The 27,177-nt window shown below is 43.0% G+C and overlaps 1 protein-coding gene and 2 long non-coding RNA genes across 6 annotated transcripts in view; 1 reads left to right on the forward strand and 2 right to left on the reverse strand.

Moving 5' to 3' along the window:
- Positions 1-15,433, reverse strand: part of RC3H1 (ring finger and CCCH-type domains 1) — a 62,365-nt gene extending 46,932 nt beyond the window's left edge. For all 4 annotated transcript variants that reach the window (XM_053391187.1, XM_053391185.1, XM_053391184.1 and 1 more), the window contains exon 1: positions 15,189-15,433. The gene's annotated coding sequence lies outside the window, so the exon portion shown is untranslated. The remainder of the gene's footprint in view (positions 1-15,188) is intronic.
- On the forward strand, positions 14,785-16,262 carry LOC128415243 (uncharacterized). Its single transcript, XR_008330898.1, has 3 exons — positions 14,785-15,091; positions 15,759-15,886; positions 16,147-16,262. It is a non-coding gene; the product is annotated as an uncharacterized LOC128415243 (long non-coding RNA).
- On the reverse strand, positions 16,063-27,173 carry LOC128415244 (uncharacterized). The gene is made up of 3 exons (XR_008330899.1): positions 26,613-27,173; positions 18,384-18,510; positions 16,063-16,229 (listed from the first exon to the last, which is right to left on the reverse strand). It is a non-coding gene; the product is annotated as an uncharacterized LOC128415244 (long non-coding RNA).
- Positions 27,174-27,177: the final 4 nt, after the last annotated feature.

Consider the following 27,177-nt stretch of genomic DNA (forward strand, 5'->3'; position numbering starts at 1 on the left):
GCTGTTTATATATACCACTAAGATGTCTTCTTACTATAACCTCTTTGAATATATTATATTAAAGATGACTAATATTCTCTCAGCCATTTCCTTACCCCTATTCCAAAAGCTAATATAACTTCTGTAAGTCCTATGGCTGTTCTGTAGACAATGCAGAGCATTTTTGAAAATGACAGATAAGAAATTATGGACAGAGAACATGTCACATTTCTACTTCTGCCCTGGAAAAGCGAGGAAACATTTACAATGAGGTTCACAGAAGAATCTCACTAGAATGGTGACTGTGCATGGGCCAGAATTTCATGAGAAGTGAACAGTGGTAAATTTGGACCTGGAAAGCTTCAGTTTGAATCTCCAGCTTGGCCATTAACCTCACTTAAACCCAGTCACAGTATCCATGTAATGTATCACAAAACATTGTTGCAAGGATAAATCATGCACCCTGAGCTCTGTAGAAGGGTAGAATGAAGGCAATACAATAGAACCTCGGGTTGCGAACGTGATCCGTGCGGTAGGCACATTCGTAACCCACAGCGCTCGCAAGCTGCAGTGCTGCATCTGCGCATGCGCATGATGCGATTCGGTGCTTCTGCGCATGCGCCGAAACCCGGAAATAACCTGTTCTGGTACTTCCAGGTTTCAGCGCATCCGTAACCTGAAAATGCGTAACCCGAAGCGTCTGTAACCCGAGATACCACTGTATAATAATAAACCAACTATTTTACCTGAGGAACTAGCTCATGTCTATGAAGAGCCCTTATTACAACACCATGAATGTGGGCTATCCTTTTTGTAGTGTCTTATCAAAGTTACAAGTCTATATTCAGAGTGGGTACATATTCATTGCCACTCTCCTGCTTCCCACAAAGTTTGGTGAATCTAGATCTGACCTCAGTATATATTCTGGATTTGAGGCACAGGGGTTCCACTAGTGATTACTTCCTTATATCACTCCTTGCGATATGCAATTTTTGGTTCTTTTCTCTACAAGCAAAATAGAAAAAAAATTGAAGTAGAAAACCATTGCCGCAATGTTGAAGAAAAGGGCTATCGAAAAAAAGGTATGGATTCATATGGGAAATATTTTGTTACCTTCAACCAGAACAGCTTGTGACAGCGCTTTTCATTCAACTACTATCAAATCAGGCCAATTCCAGCTGCTTGTGTCATGCTATCTATTAGAGTGTAGGAGGGGAACACACAAGGTGAATATATAAAAAATCAGTTCACTTTCAGTAGAAAAAAGAATCTTTCAACTCTTAAAAAGAGGTTGTCACAAATACTGTACTGCAAAGTACTTAATCCTGATGACATTATGAAAACCCATTGATTTGTGTTCATAAATTATACTGAATTCTAAAATTGCAATTCCCTCAGTGTGAACACTGCTGGTCCAGTGGGGGTCCTCCTGACTATCTGGAGCAGATCTGATAAGGGTGTGAGGCAGGTAAGAAAGGGTGGATGGTCCTGTTGCACTAGTGGGAATCATTATGCTTGTTTCCATCTCAATGATTTAGCTGAATATGTCCTTTACCAAGTTTACAATTGCAAGTATTTTTTATGCTTAGTACTTTTTTAAGTATGCTGTCACTTGCACTGAACTCCCGGGATAAAGAAGGATATATATTTAATATAACAAAGGAGGAAAGCATGTTTGAGTGATAAGAACAGGCATCATCCCTAGCTAACAGGACCAGTGGTCAGGGATGATGGGAATTGTAGTCCCAAACATCTGGAGGGCCAGAGTTTGCCTATGCCTGGATAAGAACCTTGCAAGGGTAAAGAAAACATCATGGCTAATAAGATACTAAGAGAATAATGAATGTCTCAGCAAATGTGGAATCATAACATTATTTGACTGTTTTGGAAAAAAATTCAGAATGTATCAGAGAGACTAGGGTACACAACAGACCAATTATGATTTCCCTGGTTAGACTATGGACAGCCTTATCAATAAAGGTGGGCTCACCTACGTAAGGAATTCAATTAACATAAAAGATGGAAAATACGTGGTCCAAAAGTTGTTTGCAGAGTGACTCATTTCTCCCTTTGTTCCTGTCTAACTTTCCAGATGAAGACAAGAGCACCCTGGCCTATAGCACCAATTAGGTAATTAAGAACTTTATCCAAAAATGTCAGATGTTAGGACATTGTAGGAAACTTAGAAATTCTTTCTTAAACTATGTAACTTGGATGAATTTGGGAAAAGGCCAAATATTTAGTAAGCAAGTAGGAAGATTTGGCCTAGGATTTTCAATCAAATCACTTAGTTTGCTTTGCTATTCTTAATCACATTGTTTTCTTAATGAGTATATCTAACATTCTCAGTGTAGCCCCCAATGAAATCAATAAATTTATATTAGTCACCTTTTAAACTAAAACGCCTATCAGCCTCAGCCAATGTCACCCGTGGTTAGAGATTATGGACATTTTAGTCCAAAATGTTTGGAGGACACCAGGTTGGAGAAGACTGGTCTAGAATCTTAAGGCTACCCAAAATTCACAATGACAATGCCACCATGGTAGTCTAGAGACAACAGGCTGCCATGCAGATGACAGTAAAAGTAAAGTCCCTGGAAAAAAGGCGGAGAGTCTTTCATTTATTGAAAAAAGAACAATTGGACTTGATTTGTCTACAAGAAACACATGTGATAAGGCTACATAGGAAGATATTGAGTAATAAAAGATTGGGCCATGAATTTATCTCATCAGATAAAGTTAAAAAAAGAGGAGTAGTCATTTATGCAAAGGAGAGCCTATCACCAAAATTTATATTTAAAGATGACCAAGGAAGATTTGTTGCAATTGAAATTCAATCACAAGGAGAGAAATTTTTGATAGTAGGCATCTACACACCAAATGAAGGAAAATCAGAATTTTTTAAGAAGCTACATGAGACTCTGATGGAATATATGGATTACAATATGATTTTGATGGGAGATATGAATGGAGTGGTGTCTACAAATATGGACAAGGCACAGAGACAGGTAGTCACTAAAGATGGTAGACTACCAAAAACCTTTTTTGATATGACTGAAAATATGGATTTAGTTGATATTTGGAGAATGAAGAACCCTCTGGGCAGAGAGGGAACCTTCTTTTCTGAGGCCAAAATGACATGGACAAGAATTGACCAAATTTGGGTAACTAGAGGACTGGCCCCGAAGACCAGTAAAGTGGAAATTGTCCTAAAACTTGCTCTGACCATAATGCTGTGAAGATGGAAATGAAATTGACTCCAATTGGTTCCTTTAGATGGAGGATGAATGATACTTTGTTTAGGAACGAAGAAGTGACTAAGAAGGCCCAAAAAACTTTGAGAGACTATTTTGAGATAAATATGAATACCACTGTGGAAAAAAGACTAATCTGGGATGCAAGTAAAGCGGTCATGAGAGGATTTCTGATACAACAGAATGCAATTAAGAAGAGAACTCAAAATGAAAAAAAAGATAAAATCCTGGAGAAAATAAAGGAAGGAGAGAAGAAATTGAGAGCGAAACCAAAGTCGCAGGAGATCCTGAAAGAGATAAAGTTATATCAAGTACAATATATGAAAATGATGAATCAGGAAATAGAATGGAAGATTAAACAGATGAGACAAAAGACATTTGAATCAGCAAATAAGTGCGGAAAATTGCTGGCTTGGCAAATGAAAAAAAGACAAAAACTTAATACTATTACGAATTTGGAAGTGGAAGGAAAGAATCTACAGAATCCAGTGGAGATCAGAAAGTGCTTCCAGAGGTACTTTAAACAATTATATACACAGATGACAGTAAAAGTAAAGAATAAACTCTCACCACCAAGGGCCAGTTCTTATGATAAAACCATCACATATAATCCATTAAAATGAAAGGAAGCCATCAGTCAGGCAACATCTTTATAACAGTCAAAGTGTGACAAAGCATCTAGCAAGCTTTTGAGTTCTTCAGGATAGATGCTAAGCAAGCAAAGAGTGGAGAGAAAAACAAGCTGCCTTGATGTTGAAGCCACAAAGGCTGCGCCTTCAAGTGAGCTTGTTTCTCTCCCCATGCCTGCTTGCTTCCAACCTGGTGGTGAATAATGAAGAAATCAAAAACTACTTCATTATTTTGTGATATTTGGATTGGCTCTAATAAAGACATAGCTCAACTGTGGATTTTGGAATGTAATCTATTGGAAACACATCTGCATGACAGCTACTTTGTCAGTTTTCCAGAATCATTAATCTCACAGAACAGCCCCCAAAGAACTGTGGCACTAATGCCACACAATCAGTAATAATCCTCACATATGACTTTTCTGCATTGCAGACTAGATGACCCTTGAGGGTCCCTTCCAACTCTACATTTCTGTGATCTATGAACTCTGGCCTTCTTACACATTTTTCAGGGCAGTAAAATTCTGAGTAAGACAATGTTTAAGAGCCAGCATAAACAACAAGCTGACAACAAAAACCTTAACAATTTTAAGCTTCCATTTCAGATTAATCACAGTTACAATTACTTCTGAATGCTAAAACTGAATACAGTGGTACCTCGGGTTAAGAACTTAATTCGTTCCGGAGGTCCGTTCTTAACCTGAAACTATTCTTAACCTGAAGCACCACTTTAGCTAATGGGGCCTCCTGCTGCTGCCGCAGGGCCGGAACACGATTTCTGTTCTCATCCTGAAGCAAAGTTCTTAACCCGAGGTAATATTTCTGGGTTAGTGGCGTCTGTAGCCTGAAGCGTATGTAACCCGAGGTACCACTGTACTAGAATTACAGCTGAATACTAAAACTTAACTATGGTTTGCTTAAACAAACCTGATTTTGGAATTATGTTGTGAAGTTGGATTGTTCCATAAAGCAGTTAAGGTTAACCAGCAGTTTTCCGGCCCAGGTTTGAGCAACACAACAAGCTGCGGTTAATCAAAAACAGAAGGAAAAGTTTCCAAACTCTTCCTCATGATCACACTGCAGGAGGAAGGAGGGAGCACATGAGCCCAAGTCTAACCTAGGCATGCTCTTGTAATGCTAAAGGAGGGGTGAGGAATCACTTCCAGTCAGAAGGGATGATCAAGAGGCAAATCCTACACAGGCCACTTTCAGCAACAGGATGGGACTGGAATGAACCCAACAATCACCTGTAATCATACCACATCAAACATGAGGAAGATCAGAATGATCTGCCCAAAATGGCCTGGTGGGTCAATTTCAGATGCCTCATAGGAATAATGAGGTCTTTTCTCAGGCTGCTGCCAACAACTCCCGGCTGGTTGCCCAGAAACGTACAAAGCCAAGGGAATGTTTCTTACCCTCCTATTTTTATTCAGCGAGGCTGTAGAACCCAGCCTTTTGGATAATGGCGTTGCCCCGAGTGAGTCTCTACCTCCTCTCTCCCACTTCCTCCTTCGTCTCCTCCACGGGTGCTGCTACGTCCCCTCTGTCTTTGAGCTCTTTGCTCTCCTGCTTTCAGGCTTGCCGGGTTCTGGGAGAGGGGGGTCTGGAATGCTTTCTAAAGACACTGTGTCCATCACCTACTTTCTCCTCCTCCTCTCCCATTATTTCTCAACTTTCCCCCTCATCTGCCTCTGAGCTGCGACCTCCCTCAACCCCCCCTTGTAAATCAAAACTGTCTTCCTCTTCCTCCTCCCTGGAAGGTCAGGATGGGGAGGCAGCCCCCACCTTTCCTCCTCTGCCCAGGCCCTGACATCTGTGGCCTGGAAGTTCCCCACTATGATTTAGCATTGCATCTGAATTAGCCTGGGGAAATTTTTCAATTAAAAGTTACACTAAAAAAAACCCCAAACCAGTTCACATTGCAGTGGATTATAGAATGTCCAGATTTAGTTACATATTCCAAAAGTGACTGCAGAACACAGTGGGTTTACAGAATAAACTTTTTCTAGTTGGCAAAAAAGTAAATCTCTGGTAGAAATGCTAATGTAGTATATCACTTAACATCTGCATGTCAGATTACATTTCAGCTTGATTTTTTCTGTGTGTCAAATATTAAAAACTGATTCTCTTAAGAAATTTAAAAATAAAATCCAGACTATTGTGCAGTCATCTTAATTTTCTGAAGCCAGTACTTCTACATCCTTAGAAGTCAACGGGAGGTTCAATGTTTTCATTTTTATCACAGCATTTTGCGGGCTTTTCTTTCAGCAGTCTGCCTCATTTCACAAGGAATACTAGTACCTGGTACAGAACAAAAGTAAGAGATAACTCAATCGTATCTGATCAGGAATCCACAAAAGCAGTTGCCAATGGTAATGACAAATTTTCTTTCTGGCCACCATTTGCTCCTAAGAGCCCAGAGCAAAGTAATATATAATTCCCACAAATTCGCCACACAGCAGAAAAGGAGGGGTCTCTTACATCATGCTAGGTGCAAGAGAGACACTGTATCTCCCACCCAAAGTTTTAATGTCGTATACAAATAACTCGTGATGTGAGACTGACACCGCTCACAAGTTTGCATTTGTCTTTAAAAATAGAGAGAAGCAGGAATAACCTATTTCACTTTTACTGGATGCCTGATAGGAAAGATTGATCCAGTTACTCCTCAGAAGACGAAGGCTGATGAAAGATTAATGTATATGTGGCGCACCACTTTCCTCTTTAAAATACTTGAAAAATGTTACATATTTTATTCTACACATTTTTAAACATCAACAAGGCTAACACAACAGAGATTCTCAGTTTAGAAGCCCAGGCTATACAGTACAGATTTTCTCAATAAGTGTGTCTGGCACCTTCATCATACAGCTTTTGGAGAATGCTGAAGACACACCTAACTCTTGCTTTTGACACCTGAAATATATATTTTAGGACACATCTTATTTTTATGCTGCAGATTACTTTTAATATTGTGTTTTAATGCTGGGGTGTTACGAGTAAAGGATGGGTAATAAATAAATAAATTTGTGAAGTTATCACCTTAACTAAGACATTGAAAAATCAAGTAGTATATTAAAATGTGGTTATAATAAATGAAAGGGACGCGGGTGGCGCTGTGGTCTAAACCACAGAGCCCAGGGCTTGCCAATCACAAGGATGGCGGTTCAAATCCCCACGATGGGGTGAGCTCCCGTTGCTCGGTCCCTGCTCCTGCCCACCTAGCAGTTCGAAAGCACGTCAAAGTGCAAGTAAATAAATAGGTACCGCTCTGACGGGAAGGTAAACGGTGTTTCCGTGCGCTGCTCTGGTTTGCCAGAAGCAGCTTAGTCATGCTGGCCACATGACCTGGAAGCTGTCTGCGGACAAACGCCGGCTCCCTCGGCCAGTAAAGCAAGATGAGCACGCAACCCCAGAGTCATCCACGACTGGACCTAACGGTCAGGGGTACCTTTACCTTTATAATAAATGAGGGCCAATTTAAGATGAATTCAGCCCGCACCTTGTCTCTTGTACACTTGTAAAGGTAAAAGACCTCTGGACGGTTAAGTCCAGTCAAAGGCAACTATGGGGTTGCGGCACTCATCTCGCTTTCAGGCCAAGCATGACTAAACAGCTTCTGGTGCAACGGGACACCATGACGAAAACCAGAGCGCACAGAAATGCCGTTTACCTTCCCACCACAGCAGTACCTCTTTATCTACTTGCACTGGTGTGCTTTCGAACTGCTACGTTGGCAGGAGCTGGGACAGGGCAATGGGAGCTCATTCCATTACGCAGATCAGATCCAATCTGCCAGCCTTTCAAACAGCAAGTCCAAGAGGCTCAGTGGTGGTCTACACACTTATATCATTTGTTAATTTGGCTCTAAATGCAAATCCCTGGTGGAAAGGTGATTGCAAATTAGAAGGCTGCTCAAGAGCACAGTCCTAAACATTTCTACTAAGAAGTCCCACTTCTTGTGGCTTCAAGTTACAACAAAGGAGATTCCAACTAAACATTCAGAAAAAAAAATCTGACCATAAGAGATGTTCGGCAGTGGAACAGACCCCCACAAGAGGTTGTGGACTCTTCTTTCCTTGGAGGTTTTTAAGCAGAGGCTGGATGGCCATCTGTCATGGATGCTTTAGCTGCATTGCAGGGGGTTGGACTAGATGAGCCTTGAGTCCCTTCCAACTCTAAGATTCTATGATTCTATGAATAGGACTTATTCACATGAAAGTGCCTGAGGCTACAGTGCCATACAGTTACTTGGGAGTAAGCTTCCTTTACCTCAGTGAGGCTCAATTTCATCATCATCAAACCTTTTATTGGCATCACATAAAAACATCCAAAACAAATCAATACAGAATTACCACTTCCCCAGTGGCACAAAACATTTGCTAAAAGAAAGGAGGCAGAGCAGTCTATCGTCACATCTCTAAGTCTCCAGGGAGATCAGACGTCTGCAGTGTATTTCGACGACAAAAAACCCATTAGAGATATTTAGCCACTAACTTGGTGAGCTCCTGATCATTCCCCAGTAATAGAAAATGTATGAGGCTCAATTCTGAGTAGATATACACAAGATTGACCCATTTAACTCTACTTCAATTCATCACTGATAAAGGATGCAAGTCTGAGAGCTAATCAGATGGTACGGAAGTTTCTGAATGCTTTTTATCTTTTTTCCTCGAGTATTTTTTTACAGTTGTAACTCCTTATTGTTGTAAACTGCTTTGAACAGGCTTTGCCTGGAGAAGTGGAATATAAATATTTAAAAGAAAATAGTCAACCTGATATACTGACAAGATAAAAAAAAATCCAATAAAAAAATTAATGCAGGCATCGCTCCCACTTCTGTGTGACTGCAAAGTGCTGGGAAAGAAAAAAATAAATTCAAACCAGGAAATGGCGGGAGAGAGTCCTCATGGCTTGTGAAGAGACCCTCTCTGGAGCCCAAAGAGGATGTCAACGAGGGCAGAGGAAGCCCCAAAGAGACTGGAGGTGCTGCAGGGCTTTGTTTAGACTGCTCAGCCTCCCCGCCTAACAGCTGATGTGCAAGGAAGCGCAGCAGCAGGCACTTTTCTGAGTGTCCTCCAGTCTTCAGCAAGCCCCAGAGCTTAAACTCTAGTTGAACAAAGAGATGTGTGTAGAGAGAGGGCGAGAGAGAGCTGGAGAGCAGGAACCGCCCTGGGACCTGTGGGTATAGGGCAGTATACAAAATTAATTAATTAATTAATAATTTTAATATTAATTAAAAACTGGGAATTTAGAGGGTTCTCCCCACTTATGCAATTTTCGATTATATGCACAGAGGCCCAGAACATTAAGTGGGAGGGAGGGGATGACTGTACACACAAGGCAATCTAAACTTACTTTGCTACTTAAAAGAACATAAAATGCATCAAATGCTCTTGTCGTTCAATCTTTATTGGTTACCCATTTAACCACAGTTTTAATTTAATGTGCTGTTTCTTGCCTTTGAAACTGTTAGGACCTGAACAACTTAAGAACCACCATGACAACATTATCTAGCTTCGGTTCCCCCATCTAACTGAGGTGTGAGCAGTACGTACAAGAGGCAGAGTTTTCCCAGTCTGTTCTCCAGCGACACGGGTGGCACTGTGGTCTAAACCACTGAGCCTCTTGGGCTTGCTGATCGGAAGGCTGGCAGTTCAAATCTACACAATGAGGTGAGCTCCCATTGCTCTGTTCCAGCTCCTGCCAGTTTGAAAGCATACCAGTGCAAGTAGATAAATAGCTACCACTGTGGCAGGAAGGCAAACGGCATTTCCATGCATCTGGCACTTGGCACAGCGTTCTGTGCACCAGAAGCAGTTTAGTAATGCTGGCCATGTGACCCTGAAAGCTGTCTGTAGCTTTCAGATCCCAAGATGAAAGTTTCAAGTAGCTTTTAGAAATATGAAATAATAAATACATTTTTCAGATTTTTAAAAAAATCATATTAATTTTAATAATTTTTAAATTTTAAATTTTGTAACTTAACTTTAACATTTAAAGTAAGTCCATCATGTGACATATCATATTAAAGCCTATGAAGTTGTGAAGAGTTTGATATTTTTAGTTTTGAAATGTCTGAATTCTGGGCTCAGCTTTTAAGGATTTTGGCAAGGCAAAAATATTCATTTTTTTAAAAGTTCAAATGAAAATAGGATGAAATAAAAATTTAAAAATTTAGATTTAAACTTAGTTTTGATCCTTCAACAAATGTACAAAATTTTAAGAAAACTGGATATGAGGTATGTACGCAGCTGTTGACGATGGGCTGTCCCCCCCCCCGCTGTTTTGTAGGTTTATAATTCCCATTTTACATTTTCTATCCCACCTATTTTTCTGAGGAGACTGTAATGAATACAGAATAAAGCAAACTGTCTCTAAAAAAAAAAATACAGGAGACATTAAAAATGGTATACAAACTGTTTTAAAAATTGCAGCAGCACAAAACTGAGCCAGCAAAATTATACGATTAACCACTCTACAGGTGCCTGGTGCAGCAAGGTACTCCATAGCATACAAGTCATAATAGAAAATGTCCTATCTCCAGTTGACACCAATGTGCCTACTGAGGTTTAAAGATCTAAGAATGTGGGGATGAATATGCAAAGAGAAAGTTCCTAAACTACCCCAATATATTAAGGGCTTTCAGGGCAAGATCAGTAAAAATCACAGAGAACCAATGTGATAGAATCAAAGCTCCCATCAACATTCTGCTCTAACAGAAGTTTCCAAATGCTTTTTAATGGCAGACTCATCATACAGCTTGTTATAGTGATCTAATCTAGAAGTCAATACAGAATAAATGACTGCAGCAAGGTCCACCTTTTATCAGGAAGGGTTGTAGTAGGTGTACCAGCTGAAGCAGGAAAAAGGCATCCTTTGCCACACATACATCAAACAGGAGCACTGCTTCAAGGAGTATCCCCAAGCTACCCACCTGCTCTTTCAGGAGAGTGCAGCCTCATTCAGATGTAAACCCAACAGCCCCACCTACCAACAGTACAGTGGTGCCCCGCAAGACGAATGCCTCGCAAGACGGAAAACCCGCTAGACGAAAGGGTTTTCCGTTTTTGAGTTGCTTCGCAAGACAAATTTCCCTATGGGCTTGCTTTGCAAGACGAAACGTCTTGCTAGTCTTGCGATTTCCCCCCAGCTTTCCCCCCCCCTTTTTCTAAGCCGCTAAGCCTTTAATAGCCGCTAATCCGCTAAGCCGCTAATAGGGTTGCTTCGCAAGATGAAAAGACCGCTAGACGAAGAGAATCGCGGAACGGATTCTTTTCGTCTTGCGAGGCACCACTGTACTTCTGTTGTATCAGGCCAATGCCCATCTAGTCCAGCATTCTGTTCTCACAGTGGCCAACAAGATACCTGTGGGAACCCCAAAACCAGGACCTGAGCACAAAAGTGGTACTCAGAAGCCCTGTTGGCTTCTGCCAGCCATGACAAAAGATGGGGGTGAAAGGTTTCTTTCTTTTCTGCTGTAGTAGCTCCAGACAGAGGCTCCTTAGGGATCTGTGGGGCTTTGGATCCAGTGAATTCAAAGCCGCTGGTTCCCTGCCCCAAAACAATCCATTTCACTGGCTACTGTGAAATATGGCAGTCTTATCACATCACCCACCAGTGGCATTCTTCTCCATCAGCAAAGAGACAATTACACATCATTCTAACTCCCAACACCAGTCACCAGCATCCAGGAGACTAGGACTGTGGCCTAATGAGATTTTAATTTCTCCAGTTTGAAAAAAGTGGGGAGTTGAAAACTGAAGATGATCACCATTGTGATAAGCAAAGGACATTTATACCATGAGTTTAGAAACCACCATGTAGAGGAGACGTGACCATTATCATACAAAACAACAAAATATCATTTTTAGATTGTAAGCGTGTTTAGTAAATGAACATTACTACTTCATAATGAAGACATGGCAACAAATTTGGATAATTTAACATAGTAAAATATAGCAAGAATGGGCAACTAGATTTGTGGGTTATGTTTTAATTTTTTTTGGAAACCAAAGGTGCACCAAAGCCAGGCACATATGCAAGATGATGGCTTGGGAAAGGAGTAAATTACCTATTGGTATAATCTAACTAGAGGGACGCGGGTGGCGCTGTGGGTAAAACCTCAGCGCCTAGGACTTGCCGATCGCATGGTCGGCGGTTCGAATCCCCGCGGCGGGGTGAGCTCCCGTCGTTCGGTCCCAGCTCCTGCCCACCTAGCAGTTCGAAAGCACCCTGAAGTGCAAATAGACAAATAGGTACCGCTTTATAGCGGGAAGGTAAACGGCGTTCCGTGTGCTGCTCTGGTGCCGGTTCGCCAGAGCAGCTTCGTCATGCTGGCCACGTGACCTGGAAGTGTCTACGGACAGCGCTGGCTCCCGGCCCCTTAAGTGAGATGAGCGCACAACCCTAGAATCTGTCAAGACTGGCCCGTACAGGCAGGGGTACCTTTACCTTTATAATCTAACTATATATCTAGTTATCACACATCAGGGTCTCTTAACAGCTAAATTCAGGGGAACTGTCTTTGTTCCAACAAATGGAAGTCTGAAAACTGTTCCAATCTACCAAATTTCCAATCTACCTCTTGCCCACCCCTGCTAATACTGCAATTTATGCACACTCAATTGACAGCAGGTCCTACTGAATTCAGCGGGACTTGATTCTGAGTAAACATGTATAAGAGCATGTTGCAAGCATCACAGTAATTTGTCCATGAGCCAGGACAAAATTATTGCCAAATATGACAGTAGTGAATGTTCTTTCTGGCATGATCAATGAACAGAAATGAGTAGAGCTGCAGCAATCATACTGTTTTGCATGTAATCACAATTTATATAAATATTACCTTTACCTAAGCTCTGCCATACAGCAGAATGAAAGAACCTACTTAAGGCAACACCAGCACTAACAAAAGACCCAGAGAGTTTTCTGTATGGTGACCAACACTTCTAGTACAGTATCTCCTACAAGAAAGGATTTCATCACATCCAATCAAAAGCTTCCTTTGGGTACAAGACACACACAGCCTTAAGAGTTGACATTAAAAAAAGGTAAAGGACCCCTGACAGTTAAGTCCAATCATGAACAACTCTGGGGTTGCGGCGCTCATCTTGCTTTACTGGCCGAGGGAGCCGACGTTTGTCCACAGACAGTTTTTCCGGGTCATGTGGCCAGCATGACTAAGCCGCTTCTGGCAAAACCAGAGCAGCGCACAGAAACGCTGTTTACCTTCCCGCCAGAACGGCACCTATTTATCTACTTGCGCTTTGACATGCTTTCGAACCACTATGTTGGCAGGAGCTGGTACCGAACAACGGGAGCTCACCCGAACCACCGACCTTCCGATCGGCAAGCCCAAGGCTCAGTGGTTTAGACCACAGTGCCACCCACATCCCTAGAAGGGACATTATCTGCTAGTAAAAAGAACAAAAAACAACAACCCGTGGACCAGAAATGCAGCAGGCACCAGAAGAGGAATGGAGCGTTTATCTGCCTCTTCTATTAGCCCAATTGATTTATATGCTATATGTGCAAAAGTGGGCTTTGTGTGTTGTGCCTTTAGCATAGAAATGTGGTGGGCCGGTAGTAAAGCCAATGATTGCCTTGTCCTTTTGCCAACAGCACCCCCTTTCTATACTTTCTATACCTGCAGGAGGAGCTTTGTTTTCTGCAGATCCTGCAGGAAAATGCAGAAGTCTGGCAGAGGAGGACTGATCACAGCATCCTCCTCTGCCAGCTTGTTTGGTTTCTGGGCTAGTCAAGCGTGGAAGGGATTTCACTCCCTACTGCCAGCACAGAACCTGAGCAGGTGGAGGAAGTAAAGAGCAACTTATCTGTCCTTATTCCACCAGGACATAATGTTTTCATACTTGCTAAATATGATGGGGGTTCAATACCAAATAATGATGGAAGCTGAGCTAGCAGAGAAAAGGCAGATTGACCTGTCCCTCAGGCCCTGTCATTCTGTTTACTCACTTGAATGCATTTTTACATATCATTTTAGAATATAATCCTGGGTACAGGGACTATATTGATCCTGATCTTTGTAAGCCATTCTAGAAGGCTTTTCAGCTAAAGAATGGAGTAAAAAATTCTTAAATAATGAATTCTATGTGATCTTCATCACATGTGGCGACCAGGTAAGTAAATACAAATTCCTGTTAATTTTCATGAACACAATTCACAGTGTTCTCTCAGAAGTCAAAATAAATAACTAAATCACAATTTATTCTACCAAAATAATACAGTGTGACAGTTGTGTTTATGAAGAGATGGGTGAGGAATAAAGTAAACAGCCTTCATTTTGTGCAATGAAATTTTACATGGCTTCTTGGTGAACTGTTTGCAGATGTCACTTCCTGCTCAATATCAACTCTCTCCCTGAACACAAAGGTTTACTTGCTTGCTTCAGGTAGCCAAACCAGATCCTTCATTTCCTGGGAAGCAGACTTTTGTCCAATCCTCTGAAACCATGACACTGAAAGTTACATACATGATAAATATACAGAAGGTAGGGGTACTTGCACTCCTCGAGAATTTTTAGAATTACACTTTGTTCTGTGTTTTTAATGCTTCTTTCCTCCCTGGAGTACAGTGACCACTGCCAGGGATAATGTTCAAAAGATCATGGGGAGGTCAATGTCAGAACCCAATAAGCTTCAGAGACTGAACACAGAAGCTACATTTGGGGAACAGAAGCACAGAATAAAAGCATGTGTGATCTTTTAACAGGTGGGACAGCACTCTCCCCTTAGAAGTATGGACGTGTGCAATGTGATCCGATCTATATGTGTGTTTAGAGTGCGACCCCCACACGCTTACTGGGGAGTAAGTCCCACTGAACTTAATGGGAGCGCTTCTGAGTAGACATGCCTAAGGCTGAGCTGTCAGAGGTAATTCCCACGGAGGGTCAGTGAGGATCACACCTGGCAAGGGCTTCCAGCCACCCCCGCGCACCATTCCCTAGCCAAGAATACTATACCGTGTCCCCCCCCCAGACCCCTGGAATGAGTTGAGACCGCGTGTAACCCCCGGCCCCCAGAATATTTCCCGGCCTCTTACGAAGCCGCGGGGGCGGGGATGACAGAAAGCGAGCCCGGCAGAAGCCTGAGGCCTACCGAGGCTTCGGCGAAGTGGAGGGGAAATGGTGGAAGAGGCCGCTGGGGCGCCTCGCACGGAGACACCGGCCGCAATGCCGGGCCCGCCGGCCGGCCAGCCAGCCAGGTAAAGGCGCCGCCCGCCCGACGGAAAAGAGAGGAGCAGGCCGCAGCCTCCGCCCTATTGTTCCCCGCCACCCGCCCACCGGGGAGACTCCGCTTACCTCACGGCGGCGGCGGCGGCGGCGGCAGCTCCTCTCAGCTGCGGGCCACGGACGGGGCCGTCGCGCCCTCCTCCTCCTTGTCCACCAGCAGCAGGAGCCGGCCGGCCGCGGCCTTCCCTTCCGCCCTCCGGCCCTCTGCTGCTGCCACGGCCGCCTCTGCAGCAGGGGCCATCTTGGGCGCCTCTCCGCTCGCCTCAGCAGCAAAGCCCTGCCTCGCCTCCAGGGCCGCCGCTAATGCATCGCTCGCCCGGCAGCCGCCCGCCCCTTCCTGCTCGGCGGCAGAAGAGGGGCGGAGCGGGCCCGCCAGGCGCCGCGGCCTCGCCCTCCATTTATAGGTGGAGCGGGGTGGAGATATAGGGGGGCGTGTGGATATATATGCACACACACACACATATCTAATCTGTGAGGGGGGAAACTGGTTTACCAGTTGTGGTAGAAGTATTGTTCCGAAATCCAAAGAGCCACAACGGCATGCAGCTGAAGACTGGAAGGAAGAGTTGCTATGAAATGCTCTTTATTTTATAAAATCCCCTTCTACGTAGAGATTAACTTTCAGTGCTTTACTTTCAGGCTGCAGTACAGCGCATACTTTCCTGCCACTGGGCCTTGTGAAACCCTGTCAACGTGCATGAGCTTGGACTGCAATTCACGTCAGAGTGTGTAGCTACGCTTTTTTATTGTACTCGTGTCTACTGCTGGTAAGTCACCCCGAGTGCAGGATCCAGTAGCAAGGCAGCTTAAAAATAACAGTAGTTGCTGTAGGAAAAGACTCAAGGCTCCCGGTGCAAAGATTGATTACATGTGCTGATTCAGGTGCAGAGCCATACTGAACTTATTAAAGTGCTACAAGACTCTTTGTTGTTCGTGATAATAACTAGGATGAACATTGCCAGCTAGCCCATGTGTCACTCTATACCAGGCATAGCCCAAAGGATAAAGCAGCTGCTCTTTATTGCAGATGCCATGGCTCCTAGCATCCCAGTCTTGAACCATGGTGCAAGGATCCATGCATTTCTTCTGTCTGAAAGATGGCTTCCCAGCCTGAAATGATAATAAAATGTCAACTAACAGCAACTCTAATTCGTTGCATTTCCTTCTTGAGTACCTTGTGTAAAAGAGACAGACATGCTTTGTTTGACAGCTAGCTGCAGTTTCCAAAAGGGGAATAATAGAAACTTGAAAATCACTTGCCTGCGCTGTTTGCTTGCTTTGGAAGTACAGTATACATGAAGCATTAAAAGACAAGTCACAGAAGGTAAAAGCATCTTAAAGCTATGAGACATCAACAGGCCTAGGAGAATAAAAAGGGCACCACTCTGGAGTCAGCATTCCACAGCTGGGTAGCCACCACTGAAAATGCCCTTCTACCTACCTGGCAGGGCCATTTGAGATGAGCTTTTGAAGGAGATCCCAGCAATTAGACAGGTACATTTGGAGAGAGTTAGTCCATGAAGCATCCTGGTCACAACTGCAAAGGGCCTTTTCGAGGTGCTTGATATTCCCTCGTTGGCTGTGAGCCAGGGGAGCTGCTTGATCACCAAGAGTGGTGTGATTCATACAATCCAGTCTCAGCAGTCTGTTGGCTACTTTCTGAACCAACACAAATTTCCAGAACATTTTAAAAAGCAACAATGCACATAATACTTTGCAATTGTCCACAGAGGAGGTTACCAAGGCATGAATTGCTGAAGCAAGGCTACTTTCACCAGGTAGTGCCATAGCTGGCAAAACTTCCTAAGTTGGGGATAGGTACTCTGGGTTACAGAGGCGATATCTGCCCATTACAAAAATGGATTAATGAGCACACTCACCCTCACGTGATGAACTTGGTTCTTTTAGGGGAAATTACAGCCCTTTAGAACGGGATTAATACCTTTTACCTGGGTAGGCAAACTTCCCACTAGCAGTGCCTCTGTTCTGTCTGGGTTGAGGGCATGATCAGCCATTGCTGCGGGACCAAATTAATGCCTGAGAAAGCCAAGAGGACATACATGGGGACAGAGGGAGGAAAGAGAAAACTAAGAAGGCTATGAAGAAGGGCAGAAGAGGAAAGGAAAGCAAGAAAGGGAACTCAGAAAAAAATACATTGAGGAGTGTAGAGGCAGGGGTTGGAAGGTAGCTTTATTGTGCCAATGCTACAATGCTTTTTCCTAATTGCTTTGCAACTATCACCTAGTAAAGGATAGTGCTATGAGTTTGGGGTGTGTGCACCTTAAACTGGGTGCTAGACCCCTCTCATCCCTGGATCTCGCAAGTGTTAAAGTAATAGCCAGGCTAGCTTTGGGGTGAGGTGTAAGGAGAACAAAGGAAGGGGCTCTGTGATAAATGGCAAATGGGTGGGGCCCCTGGAATCTTGCACCATTTGGAGATTGGGGTGGCATGCAACAGTATCAATAATTAACACTCCTTCCCTTTTGTGGCAATGGTGACACCCAGGCTAAGGGTGGCAACCTAGGAAACAAAATATCAAAGGTTAAACACAAAAGCCTAGGTAAGAAACAGCAGAGAAGGTGCAACATGTAATTGCCTGAGGAATCACCCTCCCTGGGAGCAAGTACCGTACTTACCTCTGAACCTGCATACATAGAGTCTAGTTAGATTACGTGCCATAAAGGAAAAGTTGGACTCATGAGAGAGGGTAACTTAGTGACTTGCTGGTAAGCCAATAAGGGATATAACTTTAGAATGTTTCTATTGGACAAGATTGCAGGATGTCCCAATCCACTTGTAAAAGCAATGGGCAATACAGTGGAACCTCGGTTATCAAACGTAATCCATTCTAGAAGACTGTTCGACTTCTGAAACGTTCGACAACCAAGGTGCAATGGGCAGTCGGCAAATTCCATTGAGAAAATGGAGAAATGCACCTTGGAAGCTGTTAAACTTCGGAGGTGCATTCGAAAACAGAATAATTCACTTCCGGGTTTTTGGCGTTCAGGTTCTGAATCGTTCGGCTTCCGAGACGCTCAAAAACCAAGGTTCCACTGTACTGTGAAGAAAACTTAATATTTGTCACTGTCACCATCACTGCCTCAGAGTGGGCACAACATTGAATTTTTACTTGTGTTGATGAGTGATATTTCCAAACATACAGCTATCCCCCAGCCACAGACCCACTAACAGTTTATTCACCTCATCACATACACACATGCCCAAAAAACTCCCAAGCATACAGCAGAACAAGCAATTACACACCTCTGCACAATATGTCCTGTAGTCGTAGGTGAGTCAATGGTGAGTCATGGCCATAGGTGAGTCAATGGCCTCTATTCGGAATTAAGGAAGTCCACACACCCAGACCCAGAACACATCCTGGATATGCCTACAATGGAATTTACAATCAGTATGGGGGAATGGTAGTTCTGGGTGCTTTAAAAAAAAATTCACTGGGATTTGGATACAAGTTCTGCTCACAAACACAAATGTGGAAGACTGGTTTAAAGCCCACTCCCCGCTTTGTTTCCTAAGATGTGGCTATCAAAAGTCTAGCACAGGCATAGGCAAACTCGGCCCTCCAGGTGTTTGGGGACTACAACTCCCATCATCCCTGACCACTGGTCCTGTTGGCTAGGGACGATGGGAGTTGTAGTCCCAAAACATCAGGAGGGCCGAGTTTGCCTATGCCTGGTCTAGCAGTTGTCTAGCTGGTCTAGCTGCCACAATGTGGGGAGGGAATAGGCTGGTAAAGTCCCTGAAAATACAATAGTCAACTAATGATGTTTCAAGTCGTATCAATCCACTGATTGCAACCCTCTCTAACCAGCAATCTCCTTAGCATAGCTGGGGTAGTGGTCAATTATGACAATAGAGGAGGGGGAGTTTGTACATTGTATAGCGGCACCATTGAGGAAACCCATCCTTAGGAACCACACATCAGAACAAATCACCACCTCTGTTGCGAGGTCTTGACTGTGCTTTAATCACCATTGCCTTGGCCAACAGTGTTGTCTGGCTTGTTCCTTGTATTCACCTGCAATGCTTCTGGCTGCAACCTAGAAAGTAGAATCCCAAAGAGGATCCACATTGCATGTAATTGTACATTTTTCTCCTCTCTGTCCTCTGTGTGCTGCAAGAATTGTCACAATTGTTTCCGCACTGCCAGATGGGGATAAGCATGTGTGTAATGTTCAGCACACCAAAATAATTGCTAGAGAAGCCAAATCTATATGGTCACATTCTATTAATTCTGTCCTGGATTTGCTAAGGTGTTGATTTAACATTAATAAATCGTCAGGCACATTTCAATATCATATTTTTTACTCTCATTTTACAGCCCAAATTTAGCCCTCAAATTTCAACAGCAAATTCCATATCTGAAATAGTAGTGTGCTATGTAATCTTCCACAACAAATTAAAACATACAATTTAATAATGTTACATCTTCGGATTTAATTTTTTTCCTGCAAGATACCTGTCATTCCCCATATTACAATCTTAAAAACCCATCCCTACAACTTTAAGTTGTAACAAGGACATGATTTCTACATTGGGTTGCCTCCAATGCTGCACAAATGGAAGTTTCACCTGCCCTGTGGAACTTCCACCTCCGGAGCAGATTTTGTAAGTGTGCATGGAGTTGTAGGCAGTGCTTTGTTCTAGAAAAAAGGTGCCAGAACACCACCTCGGTCTCCAACCCAGATGCTGATGCCACCATCTTGAAACTGAAATCACGTGACAAGATGCTCCACCCACCCACTAAGGCCGCTTCAGTCACCATTGTGCGCACATTGCTGCTCTCCTGCCCTGCTCAGGCCACTTCAGCTGCCCTCGTGCATGTGCGCCTTCCTGCTCACCACTCGCCCCACTCCCTCCTCAGGCTGCTTCAGCTGCCATCCTGCACACCTCGCTGATCAGGGGACTTCCTTTGCTGGGTGAGCAGAATTCTTACACAAAGCAAAAAAAACGGTGCTGGAACTGTGCTCCAGCACGTTCTGGCAGAAAAAAAGCTCCGGTCGTAGGGAAGAGGAGGAGGGAAGTTCCATTGCATGAGTGACAGACTGCCGCATTAGTGGAATTGCAGCAATGGATACAACCATTCTGCTTAAAAATAAGAAAAACACAGCATGTGCAGAATTCAGAAGTAAAACCCTTGTTCGTCTTTAAAAGGCTTATAACTCATTCCCTTATTTTAAATTAATCTTTAAAGTAATTAGTAAGTCTACCCCCTTGGCTAAGATTTATTTTATATTTTATGTGCAGTTTTAGACCGGGTTAACGGTCTGGAAAAGGAATACAGTGGTACCTCTGGTTATGTACTTAATTCGTTCCGGAGGTCTGTTCTTAACCTGAAACTGTTCTTAACCTGAAGCACCACTTTAGCTAATGGGGCCTCCTGCTGCTGCCGCGCCGCCGCCGCACAATTTCTGTTCTCACCCTGAAGCAAAGTTCTTAACCCGAGATAATATTTCTGGGTTAGCGGAGTCTGTAACCTGAAGCGTCTGTAACCTGAGGTACCACTGTACAGACAGGAGCATCCTGAGAGGGCTGAGTCTGAGCCGGGAGAGGGAGATCCTGGGGGGATGGCAGCCTCCCTGGGTGTCTGTCTAGCCAGGAGGGGAGAGTTCTTCTAGGTCCAGAAGACGCCCAGCCCAGTCCCAGGGGGTGAGGGGACCCTCATTTAGAAGACCTCAGGGGTGGGATGGCTAAGAGAGTGGGCAACGAAGGAGAAGCTGTGAAGGAAACGGCGTGGTGTTGAAAGTATTCAATGGTAATATCTCAGTGACAGAAACTGAGTTGAGCATTTTACTCTCTGTTCTAGAAACCTGAACATCTACCACCTGAAGCGTAACAACTGATTTTTAGTAACTGAAGTTCAAGAAGAGCTGCGCCTATAGTGTTGTGTTTAAGCCTGAGTTAGTTAAAGTGAGCAAGTTAACTTCTACCTGAAAGAATGCATTTCCTGACCCACTTTGTTTCATAAACCTTTTTTGTTTAATAAAACTTTTCTTGTTAGTTTATTTTCTGCTTGAGACTCCAATCATTAAGTTTTCCCTCACACGAGTCCCCCACGAGACGATCTGTGGTAAATTGTGGATGCACTATATTTAATGGGGGGCAGTTAGCGGGAGTGGATCTGCCGCCTTATTAATGGGTGGTATTAAGTGGTAGGTCTGCTACAACATCTAATAAATTTAATAAGTAATAGTAATAATACCATAGAGCAGATTTTGGTCTTTATCAGCCCCATGCCAGGATGTTTAATTAAGCTTTTTATTATTATTTGTCATATTGCCCTGAAAAGTCCACCACTTCATAGCAAATTGTGGATGCTCAGCTGACAATCTGATGCCCTCTGCTGTTGTAATTACGGAGCTATCCATCTGTAATTTCTGAAAGTTAACAGAAGTTTCAGAGCACTGCACAAATTCCTGTTGTCATCCTATTCTAAAATTCTGTAATATGCATTCTGGTCCTGTGCATATGTATATCTAAGTAAGTTCACAGAGAATTTCAATCTTATTTATTTATGAAGGAAGGAAGGAAGGAAGGAAGGATGATATTGTCACCTATTTGCAGTATTTATAGTTAGTAATGGATAAGAGTCAGGGACTGGTGGGATGCAGAGAAATGGTGGGAGGAACCAGCTGGGGAACCAGCAAGGAAATAAGGCTCAGAGCTCAGGGATTGGAGAGATGTCCAGAATCAGAAGCTGAAGCAGGAGGGTGGGATGCTGGAGGCCAAGAGGCAGAGATGAGTCCAGCTGGTGAAGTCACAGTTGTCGCCCTCTCTTGCTGCGACAAGCTTCCCTCCCCAGACTTCCGGGTTGGCGCCATCGTCTAATGGCGGATTCCCTCCGAGCTCCGGAGGGAATCTGCTCAACAGGGGTCGGGTTCTGCCGCGGCGGCGACGCGGGGACCCTTAGAAACCACAGGTGCTGAAGCCTGTGGACCTGGTGACTCGGTGGGCACCATTTGCGTGCCCCCCCGACCCGCAAAGAAGCCTTTTTAAAGGCTTCGGAACGGGGGACGGAGGGAGGTGTGGTGCTGAGAGTTCGACTGCTTCCCCTGCTGAGTGAAGCCGCATGCCATGGATGGAGAGCGCTAATTTCTTCTTTTGAACTTTTGGATCAAAAGTAACGACCCGTGAGTAACACGGTAATTGGACTTAAAAGGGAAAATTATTTCTGGGAATTCGGCAAGATCGGGTAAGGTGCTAAAAAGGAAGTCAACCTGCCCGCCTTGTAAACATCGTAAAGCAAGGATTTTATTACTAAGGTTGTGTGAATGTCTCTTTTTTTTGTGGAAAAGTGCAATTAACTTTATATTGGACCAATTTAAGTGACTGTGCTGGAGGATACAGAACGGAATTCACCCCTCCCCCAAAACCCGGGAGCGATCAGGGAGAGAGCCTGTGGAAGGGGTTTATAGATTTTGACAGCTGTCAAATTAGCTGTCAAAGTTGGGGGGAAAAAGGAGAACTGTGTCTTTGCTGTCTTTGCTGGTTACATCTGATACAATTTGGTAACAAATTGTTAAAAATAAAGAAGAAAAGGTTAATTTGTCATTAAGTAACTAGAATCCCTCTAGAGGGGGTTCAGGACATTACAAAAATGGCTGTAAGTGGAAAAATACTGGCTGAACTGGAAAAGACCTTCCGTCTTTTGGGAAATCTACAGAAGCAGACAAATGTTTTGACTATGAGTGTAATAACAATGAAGGGAACAGTAAACAAAATTGCTGAACCTGGAAAGGATATGATTCAAGCTCCTGCAGATAAACAGGGAAGTGTTGTTGCTGATCCAAAAATCCTTATAGCCAAACAGGAGAAAGAGTCTGAGTCATTTGAGGTGCCATTTAAAGAACATGAGAAAGAAGGAGGCTCTGGGATGTTGCAGATGGCTAAAGAGAGCCAAAGGCCTGTTAAGTTGGAAACAATTGAAAATAAGAACATGACGATGAAAGTTTGGCTGGAAGTGAAGAATGGTATCTGGAGAGATCTCCTCTTATGGGGATCTGAAGACATATGGAATATAAATATGGCCAATACAGAGTTTGGAGCCTTTGGGACATTTGGACTTATGAGAAGCAAGAAACAAGATTTTGGCTCCATTGTTAAATATGGAGGTCTGGCTGGAAGAAATATGGACTTTACTGGAACAGAGCCTCTTCGAGATTCGGAATTTAAAATAAAGGACTATCAAGAAAACCGGCAGAGAGAAATTGAGAGAGGGTTAAGTGCCTCGGATGTGAGATCGCCAGGCTGATTTTGGATGGACTGATGGACTTTGGTTGGGGATCGAAACCGGGAAAGGGGGTGGGAGGGCTTCGGGAATTTAAAGGGTGTAAAAATATGATTCTGTTTTAATTAAGTTGGCTTTTGCCACTAACATAAAAATGGGGAATTTGGGGAGAGATTTGGGGCTGACCTTAGCAAAAGATTATCAAAAATAAGTGTTTGGTGTATAAAGATTGGGATTTTTAAGTTTAAATAGGTTAATTAAATTGATGGAGGAATTTAGGAAAAGTATGTTAAGAATAAGTTTTGAAATATAAATATAGAGGTTTAGAAGTTAAAATTTGTTTAAGATAATTGAATTAGAGGAAATAAGGTAAAGTGGGGGGGATAAAAATTGCTGAGTTAAAAATTGGAATTGGAATACAAGAAGGGCAGGTGTGGGGAAGTCAAGGAAATTGGGTATGGAATGTAATTAAGGTAAACTTTTTAAACTGCTGTTTTTTCTTTTTACTTTCTTTTTTCTTTCTTTCTTTTTTTCTTTTCTGTTTTCCTTTGTATTCTTTTTTGAAAATTTTAATAAACATAATTTAAAAAAAAAAGACAAGCTTCCCTCCCCACTAGTTTCCCAGAACCAGAAAAGGTATGAAGAGGGCAGAGGAGAAATTAGCATCACAGGCACAGTGTCAGATTGCTTGGGGGAAAACCCTGGAGAGGAGGGGACTTAGGCACCTGTGAGAAGGTAGGGACCTTCAGTCGCCACAACTGCTTCGTAGGGGCAAGACTTACCAAAGAAGAGTTGCTGTGCTCATTAGGTCTGACACTCCTGTGTAGCTCCTGTTCTTACTAATAAAGCGCTAAGTCCACTTACTTCATGTGATCTACTGCTGGCTTATTCCTGTCAATAAGCTTGAGCTCTTCTTGGATAATTTCAGAATCAACTTGGTATTAGCAAGCTTTATTGGTGAGTGTTCAGAAAAAGCTCATCTGTTTTCTCATAACTCTTTCCAACATGATGGTGTATATGTGCTGATGGTGTTGTGTGCATATGACCTGAACTCACTGTACATAAACAGCCATGGCAGAGAAGCACGGCTTTCCACCTTAAACCTTTGTTCATCACTGTTTCTTATAAAGCTTCTGGTGAAACCCTACAGCTGCCCATCATCAGCATTAGAGCATTAAATGTTACTGCCATTTTGAACATCTTGTGTTTGTGTGCCAGACCAGACCTGTAGGTTCAGCTCCATGCCTCACACCTGACCCATATCCATGCGCCCTGCAATCAGGGTTAGGTGTGGTGATAGCAATTTGGAAGTGACCTAGATTGTTGTCGGTAAAGCAGAGCTGTATTGAGATCTCTTGTTTAATGAGGAATTGTTCATTCTGTTACCGTTCTCCATCTCCAGCAGAAGCCAGAGCAAGCAATTTTTAGGACTGGCTACTAGAAGAAATGTTCTGTTGTTACTGTTTTAAAATAAATGAGAAAATAAAAATTTAATAGTAACAAAAAAGTCACAAAAGACTACAGATATGGATACAAAGGGGCAGTAAACTGACTGACACAGTTGCTTCCACATGGTTCAGTTTTATTTCTCATGCATTCCAAAAAGAACAAGGATACAGACTACCTGCGTCCCATTGAAATCTATGGAAAGACACTTTTATTTAAACAGTGTGACTGCCAAATTTAACCTTTTCTAGTATAGTCAACGCTAAAATTGTCTCCAACTCAGTGTATTATTGAGGATGGAGGGAGTTGTGTTTTTCATTGTTATAGTTGAAAAATTAAAATAAACAGATTTTTTTAAAAGGAAGAAAATCCTCAAATCTCCTCAGGAATCTCCTCAGGCAGGAATTCCTCAAAGCTCCATGACTTTAACAAGTTCCTTGACTCCAGCTTTTCATAGCCTAGCTCAGAGTAAGTCAGTAATCTTGTGTAATAATTCAGAAGTAAACCCCACTTAACTCTGTTAGAATTATTTCAAACATGATGCTACACATCTCCCTCCTTTCCCCATAATTTACTAGAATCCTCTTTATCATTGTTCGCAGTTACAGTGATTTAGGGGTAGAATATAAGTACTTTAACTGCACAGATAACACTAGGAGTGAACTCCTAATGATCAAAAGCTGTTTGACAATGGCGTAGGCTGCCTTGGGACTTGGCGAGGTATTTTGAGCTGAGGCCAGGAAGCCGTGTGTCAGGGATGCTGTAACTGCATACAGCATTGAGCAAGGGGTTAGACCAGATGACCTCCAAGATCCCTTCCACCTGTATGATTCTACCTACTGGAACTGTGTGAACTCCAACAGGTAGAGTATGTCTCAATGCCAGAATTATGTGGGCAGGCTCAATTGCATGGCTTTTCCCCACCTGACTTTTGCCTGTTATGAGGACACACACCATGTGAATCTCATGCTTATACAGTGGTACCTCTGGTTATGAACTTAATTCATTTGGGAGGTCCGTTCTTAACCTGAAACTGTTCTTAACCTGAGGTACCACTTTGGCTAATGGAGCCTCCTGCTGCCACTGCCGCGTGATTTCTGTTCTCATCCTGGGGCAAAGTTCTTAACCCGAGGTACTACTTCCTGGTTAGTGGAGTCTGTAACCCGAAGTGTTTGTAACCCAAGGTACCACTGTACTTATAACTGCAGCAGCAGCATAGGATTGCACCACAGAGAAATAGCTCTCACACCACCTAGCCAATATATATTTCACACAAGCTGACTAATAATATTCACACCCCAACAGAGGAAGGAAATCAGTGAGTTACGTTTCTCTTAATATCCCTTGAGACAGGAGCTTGAACACAGCACACAGTGCATAGCTAAACTGTCAAGTCCATGCCCACAAGATGTAGTGATGGCCATCAGCCTGGATGGCTTTAAAAGAGGATTGGACAAATCCATGAAGAAAAAAACTGTAACTGAGTACTAGCCATGAGAGCTATTTTCTATCCTGCTGTCAGAGGAAGCATGACCCTGGATACCAACTGCTGAAAATCACTCAAGTCCTGTTTGTGAGCTTCCCATGGCCATCTGGTTGGCCACAGTGAGAACAGGATGCTGGACTAGACAGGCCTTTGGTCTGATCCAGCAGGACTCCTCTTATGCTCCAAATTTTGTCTCTGTGAGACTGGTGGGTCAAAATTTCACACATATAAACTATTTATAAAGCAACATCACCACTTTTATGTAATGCCACTACGGTTTGAGTGTGTGGGGGATCAAACACTAGGTACTTACGAATAGTAAAATTTTAGTTTGACGGTGGAACAGGCTCCAACGAGAGGTGGTGGACTCTCCTTCCTTGCAGGTTTTCAAGCATAGGTGTCGTGTATGATCTGGTTGAAATTATTGCATTGCAGGGGGTTGAACTAGATGACCCTCATTATCCCTTCCAACTCTGCCATTCTGTGATTCTATTCTTTCCTCTGTATGGGAAGCAAAATTGAAATGTTTATTTTGAGCAATATATTTTGTTTGAATATCCACAGAATGGTTTAAAAAATAACAAAAATGTAACCATGTAAATATATTGTAAAGAATGCACATTTTAGGTAGGTTTGTCTTATGACAAAGTTTAAAGCTTGCAAATAGTCCAAGAGTTCATGCAGAGCTGCTACATTTAAAAAAATTGCAATTTAAAATCATACAAGTAACTGTAGGAGCACTTCCGAGGTGGCCTCTAGTAAATAAGTCTGAAATTGTTTTTAGTTTGTAGCAATTGCCTTCCTGTGCATAATATTTAGCCCAATTATTTTACACAGGTCTAACCTCAAATCAGGTTTCATCAAATTTACATAAGAAT

The sequence above is a fragment of the Podarcis raffonei genome, chromosome 6 (assembly GCF_027172205.1).
Source record: "Podarcis raffonei isolate rPodRaf1 chromosome 6, rPodRaf1.pri, whole genome shotgun sequence".
Lineage (NCBI taxonomy): Eukaryota > Metazoa > Chordata > Lepidosauria > Squamata > Lacertidae > Podarcis > Podarcis raffonei.